This window comes from Grammomys surdaster, unplaced genomic scaffold (genome assembly GCF_004785775.1).
Source record: "Grammomys surdaster isolate TR1022 unplaced genomic scaffold, NIH_TR_1.0 125941, whole genome shotgun sequence".
Classification (NCBI taxonomy): Eukaryota; Metazoa; Chordata; class Mammalia; order Rodentia; family Muridae; genus Grammomys; species Grammomys surdaster.
This window is the reverse complement of record NW_021620763.1, coordinates 1,740,802-1,749,604: the sequence shown is the minus strand read 5'-3', so window position 1 is coordinate 1,749,604 and position 8,803 is coordinate 1,740,802. Positions and strand designations below refer to the sequence as shown.

General features: G+C 41.1%; 1 pseudogene; it reads left to right on the top strand.

Moving 5' to 3' along the window:
* Nucleotides 1-4,480: 4,480 nt before the first annotated feature.
* Nucleotides 4,481-5,106, top strand: LOC114608925 (annotated as a pseudogene).
* The last annotated feature ends 3,697 nt before the right edge of the window (nucleotides 5,107-8,803 follow it).

The following is an 8,803-nucleotide window of genomic DNA, read 5'->3' as shown; positions in this document are numbered from 1 at the left end:
GTCCTTAGGGTTATTACCTGGGCATCTCCTGGACCAGGGACCCTGACCACCACTTAGCCACCACCATGGCTTTGACCATTGCAGAACTTTCAGTTATCATTATCTTTAGCCATCACCAGGCTGTCTAGTCTGTGCTGATAACCACTATCATAGAAGGCAAGAACTACAGGGACTGTCAAGGCTGAAGTACAAATTAAGAAGCATACTAGCACTGTTAATCTGGGAGAAAAGAACTGGTCTCTAGAGTCTGCTTAGTTTTGTTTATCAGACTCAAATCCAAATTTGCATATCTAGATGTATCAAAAACATCTCGTTAGAGTTAAGAAATAGTACCGTCATTATAATGGAGTTGACTTTTTGTGTTTTAGGAATGAAGAGACAGTTCATATCTGTGTTTTATTATTTGAAGTGTTTACAAATAGCATAAAGCCTACCTAGTCCGGGATTGAGATTGCTCTCCGTGACAATCATTTTGACTGATGAGCTTGATGGGGTTTAGAATCAACCAGAAGACACACCCATAGATCAGTCTATAAAGAACTTTCAAGGAAGTTTGACTGAGGGGGAAAGGCCACCCTGAATTTTGGGGTAACTGCTATCTTATGAGCTTAGCACAGTTCTAAGGTTTTAGAACTATGAAAAATAAATCTCTGCTGCTTATGAATATCTTATGGACTGAATAAAGAGAAGAAAGTGAGTAGAGAGCCCCAGCATCCATCTCTCTCTGGTTCCTGACTGAAGATGACATGTTACTGTTGCCTGAAACTCTGCCACCATGCCTGCCCTGCCATAAGGAACCCTCAAACTGTTAACAAAAATACTGCACCAGCTGGGAAAACCCATCTGTTCAGTCCTATGGAGAAAACTTCTGGCTGACACATCACACGCACACACTACCACTACCACCTTCACATTTCTGGCAACCCATCCACATTCAAGAGTGCTCGCTCAGCTTTTGACCATATATGGGCACAATCCCAGCTCCTGCCCCATTCCTTGGGACCAGTGAGCCCATCCAGGAATAGTACCTAATAAACTTTTATTTATCTGCTTTTAATCTGGTCTGATTGGCCTATATTTGCACACCACATGTGCGTGCACGCACACATGCACACACACATGAGAGAGAGAAAGAAAGGGAGGAAAGGAGGGAGAGAGAGAGAGAGAGAGAGAGAGAGAGAGAGAGAGAGAGAGAGCCTATTATATATCTTTCCTCCCTGAGTTGCTTCTTGTCAAGCTGTAGATACAGCAATGAGAACAGTAACTGATACATTTTTCTTTCCTACATTCCTCTGACTTTTGGCAACGATGAGAAGTTCAAGGCTTTGGAAGGATTCACCCCACCTATATCTGAAGTATTCAGGATGAGGCCATTGACTGGGCTGGAGCTTTTAGAGGCTTATGCTTCAGATTTAGTTTATGAGACTGGAGAAGATGTTGTAGTCTCCAGGAAGAAAATCACTACAGTTTCTTGTAGACAAAAAAGTTGAATGAAGAGCCCAGAAATTGTGCAATCGCTATTCAACAACCATTGAGTCAACAGTATGAGTGTTTAAGACAGGAGAAGGTAGAGCAGAGGGGAAAGTTGTTAGTGGTATTATGAAGAACCATAGCTGAGTGGTTTGCATGAGCAATGTCCCCATAGGCTCAGATATTTTGGTGGTGCTGTTTAGCGAGGCTTAGGAGGAACAGCCTTGCTGCAGGAAGTAGGTCACTTTGGGTGAGCTTTGAGTGTTGTCTTTTATTCCTGTTCACTCTTTCTGTTTCATCATCATTGTGGTTGAGATGTGAACTCTCAGCTTCCTGTTCCTGCCATCATGCCTGCTGCTTGCTGCCTCTCTCTCTTCCATGATATACTCTTATCCTAGGAAGGACCAAAGAAGCCCTTCCTCCTGTAAGGTGCTTTGGTCTTCATGTTTATCATAGCAACAGAAAAGTAACTAAGACACAGCAACCCACAGCTGCCATTTCCAGTTAATCAAAGCTACGTCGCTTTAGGGTTTTGCTACCCAATTCTTAATGTAATATTTAAATATCTCTAGTTTTTCTCATTGCTTAGAAATAGCCCAAAATACAAACAAACAAACTACTTGAATAACTGTAACCAGCCAGAATAATGGTATGCTACACTTCTGACCCTCAGTGTTGTGGGGATAGTGGCAAGGTTTTGAGGAATCAATTAGGTCTTGAAGGTATCAAGGTATCAATTAGGTATAGCCTTCATAAATTAGATTATTGTTCTTATAAAAAAGGGGCTGCAGGGAGCTCCCTCACCCTTTCTATCATGTGCATTGCAGGTAGAAGGCATTTTCTATGAAACATGAGGTAGGACCTCAACAGCTGGCACCTTGATCTGGGAACTCTAAGCTTTTAGAACTATGAAAAATAAATTTCTGTTGCTTATAAACCATCTTTTTATAATACTCTGTTACGGCAGTCACAATGACTGAGACTAAATTCCTATTTTTCTAACACTTCTGCTTTTAGCCCAAATAGAGCAACACGAGCAAATGTATCTCTCTATCTTTCCCACCTGCAGCAAGAAAAACAAACAAACAAACAAACAAACAAACAAAGCAAAACACCTGCTACAACAGTTTTTAAAACATCATCCATTTAGAACTGGGAGGTGACTTAGAGGGAAAGGGTGTAACTGGGAGCTAGTCCACCTGCAACAAAGTTCCCGAAATCAGGACTCTGAGACTTAATATTTCATGAATAAAGGCCTAGGCCAAAACCTCTGACTTGTTCCCTGACTGATAACTTAATTACCATTTATTCTATTCTAAGTCCTGCCATGTGGTTAGTAACCTCCCTTCAGGTTTATGCATCTCTGTCTATCAGCGTTTTGGTGAATCCCTTGTGCTTAACTATTTCCCAGAATCCTATCTCTCTCTGCTGGATGTCCCACCTTCTAATCTTGCCTCAGATCATTGGTCAGATTTTTTTGTTTGTTAGTTTGCTTGTTTGTTGACAGGTGTTGCTTCCATTCAATACAAGAGACTCTCTCTACATAATGACACTTGCTGCTAAACCCAAGGACATGAGTTTGATCCCCAGGATCCACATGGTGGAAGGAGAGAACCAACTCCCATAAGTTTGTCTCTGATCTCCACATTTTCCTGAGGAGAGCCTCTGGGAATCGGATGACAGGGGTAGAGTTCCTCTGTTATGACAGAGCAGAGTCCAAGATGAGAAGACTTAAGTTCTTAATTACAGAGTATCACAAAGATGGCCACCAGGGCTGGAGAGATGGCTCAGCAGTGACTAGCACTTGGTGCTCTTGCTGACGACTGGGATTCAGTTCCTAGCACATACACAGCTCACAAGCAAGCAACTCTGTTGCGGTAAATCTCCAACCCAAATATGACCGGTTAAAGAAAACACAACTCAGTAATTATGAATATATGCTACACTCCTAGATTGGGCAGATTTACCACTACACTACTCTATTCCCCAGCTATGAGACCCTTATAACTTGTGGGTTTTCCAAGTCACAAGCTTGTCCTTTTACCTTCTGCTCCTCCATCTTCCCCTCCATCATTGTCTTCTTCTATTGTCTTCCTCCTCTGTCATCCAGCTTCCCACCAATCTTTATTTCTCCACCTCCCCTTCTTTGCCCAATCACTGGCTCTAGCCTTCATTTTACAAATTAAGGTGGCCAGAAGGGTCAAAAGAAGTCACTTGTGTACTGATTCATTCCTCCTCTGCAGCCCCTCCCAGGAAAGTGGAATTAGTATCAAAATACAAGGCTGGGGTATCCACAACACAACTCTGTTCCAGGGGATCCAAGGCCTTCTTTTGACCGTTGCCACGTACCAGGCAGGCATATGGTGGCATAGACACACATGTAGGCAAAATACTCACACAAATAAAATAAAAGTCTAAAAAATGAATAAAAATATCATAAGATTGCTACCTGAGACATTCTTGAAGATATGCTGAGACTCGCCCTGAAACATGGAGTCAAGTCCTTGAGCCCATGTGCTTATTTTAAAGGAGATTATTTGAGATGAAGAAAGAATGATCTAAAGGGCTAGCAGGAGGAGTCATCAAGCAGAGCTCACGCAGAGCCAGCCAGAGCTGAAAGCCTTAACGCCCAAGGTGAAAAATGCCCTCGCTGGTGATAACAACAGATGAAGGGAAAAGATTAGTGAACAACTTCGAGACTCAGAGAGAACACAGCAATCTAGCAGAAAGTCAGCTTCAGCATTTCCTGGCTTACCCAGAAAACAATGTTTTTCAGAGACAACAGCAAAATAAAAATATCACTGATAGATAGTAATGGACAGAAGAGAGGGCTCAGTGGTTAACAGTATATTCTGCTCTTGCAATGGACTAGAGTCTAGTTCCCAGCACTCATGCTGGGTGGCTCACAAGCACCACTCAGCTCTAAAGGATCTGATGCTTCTGGCATTGCCAGGCGCCTGCATTCCCATGCACTTCAGCACATAAATAAAATACTAAAAATAATAAAAAAAGTAATAAATGGCACACAGACAAAAATCCTGAGAATAAGGAAGCAGAGCGGAAATTCAAACAAGTAGCTGAAGCATATGAGGTGTTATTGAATGTTAAAAAGCGGGACGTCTATGACAAATACCCCAAAGAAGGATTAAACGGAGCTGAAGGAGGAGGTGGAAGTCATTTTGACAGTCTGTTTGAGTTTGGCTTCACATTCCAGAGCCCAGATGATGTCTTCAGGGAATTTCTTGGTGGAAGGGACCCATTTTCAATTTAGTACTTTGAAGACCCATTTGATGACTATTTTGGAAACCAACAGGGTCCCCAAAGAAGTCGAAGCCAAGGTGCCGGCTCCTTTTTCTCTGCCTTCAGTGTCTTTCCTGCTTCTGATGTAGGCTTTACTCCATTCGGGTCACTAGGTCATGGGGTCTCACTTCATTCTCTTCAGTGTCATTTGTTGGCAGTGGAGTGGGCAACTTCAAATCAATATCAACGTCAACTAAGATAGTTAATGGCAAGAAAGTCACTACAAAGAGAATTGTGGAAAATGGTCAAGAAAGAGAAGAAGTTGAAGAGGATGGACAGTTAGCATCCTTGACAATAAATGGTGAGGACTACCTGCTACGCTTGAGTAACAAGTAATTTAGCACACTCATTTAACAGAAATGCTAAACCATAGCAAGCACCATCTGAGGAATAACTGGAACTTTCTTTTCTTTTTTCTTTTTTTTTTGAAGATATTAAAAAACTCGATTTTCTGTATAACTGTACCTAATCCAAAACATTTATAAAACAGCTCATCGGAGCCCCTATTTGTCATAGATGTTTGAGTTTGTTGTTAGAACCACAAAATAGGACTCTTTTCTTTTTGTCTTTAAAAAAATCTCTGTTGTAATCTCTGAATGCACTTTGCTTTACACAAAATGTAATCTGAGGTGAGCTCTGTGACTCTTGAGTGGTGCTAGAACTTGGTTTTTAACACCAGCATGGATCTGCTTCCCATTGTGATGAAATGTGAGTGAGTAGCATCAGCCTGCTGTGAAGTTAACATTGCCAGATGAATCTTCTACAGAAATAGTTCAATTACCTTCAATATTTAGTGATGAAAGCTATTACTGCATCAATGGTAATACATTTCTGGTTTAGTGTAAATTAAGGATGTTTTCTACTTGTGCATGGATACTAGCAACCTCACCAGTTTGACTATTGTTTAAATAGTAATGGTAAGCTTAGGTTTTAAAAAAGCTGGTAATTTGAGGTTTTGACATTTGCTTTTTTAAAAAAGAAAATACATGCGAATGTGTTTGGTGAATTATTTCATGAAAAAAAAAAAAGGTAAAAGAATTGTCACCAATGGACCCATACCACACGAATGTGAAGGTCAAGGTCCCGCTGTGAGAGGAGAGTGATACCCATGACGACTCAAAATATTACAGGCCAGTGCTCTTCAAGGACAAATGGAGAAAAGTTTAGTGAATGGAATAAAAAACCACTATAGAGATGTAGAGATCCAAGGTTTATCTACCTTCTAAAAATCAATCAGTTTGGTAACTAAACAAAGCAACAAGGTAGAGATAAAAACATCTGAAATATCTCAGTAGACACACACACGCAAAAAGGTATCAGACAAAATTCAATACCTATCTCTGATCGAAAACTCTAGCAATTGGGAAAAGAATGAACTCAAGCTAGTAAAAATCATCTTTTATTAGAACAAAACCTAGAGCTACCATCACACTTAACAGAATAGACTGAACTTCTCCAAAGATGAGGACAAAGCTGGGCTGCCTGTGTCCTTCCCTGTGCCCGCAAGCATTGACCTGGGGACTCCAGGAAATGATCAAGCAAGGGAAATAAAGCAGAGGGCGCTACAGTTCTCCCAGAAAGAAACCAGAGGCTCCTTTCTATGTACAAACAGTATGACTATTTATGGACAAAACCCAGTGGAGCTCACAAAGTGTTTCTAGAACAAGTGAGTTCAGCAAGTTCGGAGAACATATAATTGATATGCAAACATCAATTGTATTTCTGTATACTATTGACAAATATATGGAAATGGGATTTTATACATGTACTGTTTTAATAGGATGGAAAAATATTAAATACATGTGGATCAATGTGGCAAGAGAGGAAAGCCTGTACAGTAGAAACCACAGAACACTGCTGACCGTAAGATGTCCGTGGAGGCACACCTCCTTCTCATCCTTCTGAGGACTCACTGTGCACATGCCGCTTCTCCCCAAACTGACTTACTGACTCAGCATAAAAAGTCCCATCAGAAGTCCCAGCAGAAGTCTACTTAGGTATTGCCTGGACTCCGTGAAACAAACAGCAAGTACAGGAGAACAGTCACGCTTGGCATACACACTTGGGAGAGGTGGGGTTGTGAACGTGTTCTATAAAGGGCCCCGAGACCCTGGCCACCTACATGCTCTTCTCCACTCACACCTACTCTCAGGAATGTGTTCCCTGTTTTAATAAACTGTCTCTATTTCTCTCTTTTTAAAACGACAATGAATGATTTGTTAATAACCACTATTTGCTATTAACTGATCAAATTGTTTATCGTTTCCAATGAGTTCTTTAAAAAGACTTAATTATTTTATGATTATAGATGTTTTGGCGGAAAGTATGTCTGTGAATCACATTCATGCCCTGTCCCTCTGAAGACCAGAAGAGAGTGTTTGCTCCCCTTAAACTGTTTTTAGCCATCATGTTGTGGTTGAGAACTCAACCTAGCTCCTTGGAAAGAACAAGCATTCTTGACCACTGAACATCTATTATTCCCCAATTCTTTTCCCCTCCCTCCCTCCCTCCCTCCCTCCACCCCCCCTCCCTCCCTCCCTCCTGCCCTCTTTCTTTCTTTCTTTCTTTCTTTCTTTCTTTCTTTCTTTCTTTCTTTCCTTCTTTTTGACATGGCTTCTCTGTGTATGTAGCCCTGGCTATCCCAACACTCACTATGTAAACCAGGCTGGCCTCAAATTCAGAGATTGGCCTACCTCTTCCTCCTGAACACTGGGCTTATAGGAGGATCATTCACCACCACACCCATTCCCCATCTTTCTAGTTCTTAAAGCAAAGAAACAAAGACTAGCCATTTTTTTTTTTAAGTTCATAAGTTAATTTTGAAGTTCACAGGGAAATGGGAAACAACAAAGGAAAAACAGAAAACAAACACAAAACAAAATACCCTGGAACAAAAGTCGGGGGCAATTGTACCTGCATTTGCTTTCAAAGCTACAGATTTTGAGGCTGCACTATTAACATTTAAAGAGATGTATTGATCCAAGCAACAAATAGAGAGCCAGGCCTGCACATGCACAGAAAACTGAATTTTGACAAAGGAGCAAACCATTGCAGTAGAGATAAACTGTCATGCCCAGAGGTGGTACAAAACCTGTTGGAATATCCACAATCAAATCAAAACAAAACAAAACAAAACATGTCATTGTTCAGCACTGACTTAATAGGGACTGCAGATCTGAGCAAAATGCTCTTAGTAGTTTTGTGTAAGGAAATAACCCCAAATTTCTACTGCAGGCAACAGATTAAAAAAAAAACTTAACTGATTATGTTGATATCACACAATTTTTAGTTAGCAGTAAAAATAATGAATGATTAGCATATGCAACTGCCTGACTGAATCTCAAAATAATCACAGTTCGAGAAAAAAAATGCCAACCAGAAAAATAAGACAAAAATGTGTCCTCCTTTATAGGAAATTGTACCAAATGTGAGCTAACTTATAGTCACACCAACAAAGAGACAAGAAGGAAGTAGAGGAGGGGCAGGGAATAGAAGAGTCATCTATGGGTGGACACCCACAGTGACTGTCTTGACTGTGATGGTGGCTTTGTGGATGTATGCAGGTCACAGTGCCTCAAATTCCTTATTTCATTACATTTATTTACTTATGTGTATAGATTCATGTGTGCCACAGCACCAATGTGGAGGTCAGAGGTCAACTTGTGATTGTCAGTTCTCTTTTTTCAACCGTGTAGGCTTCCAAGGATTGAACTCGGATCGTCAGTCTTGGCGGCAGGTGCCTTTATCTGCTGAGCCACCTCCATTGTCAGTCAAACTTTATACTTTCGTTATTTGCAATTTTCTGTTGTGTCTTAGTTACTTTTCTATTGCTGTGAGGAGACATCAGGACCAAAAGCAACTTATAAAAGAAAGGATTTAATTTGGGGCTTGCTCACAGGTTCAAAGGGTGAGTCCATGACCATCACGGGGAGAGAATGGCAGCGGACAGGCAGGCATGCTGCTGGAGTAGTAGCTAAGAGCTCAGGGAGAGAGAGAGAGAGAGAGAGAGAGAGAGAGAGAGAGAGAGAGAGAG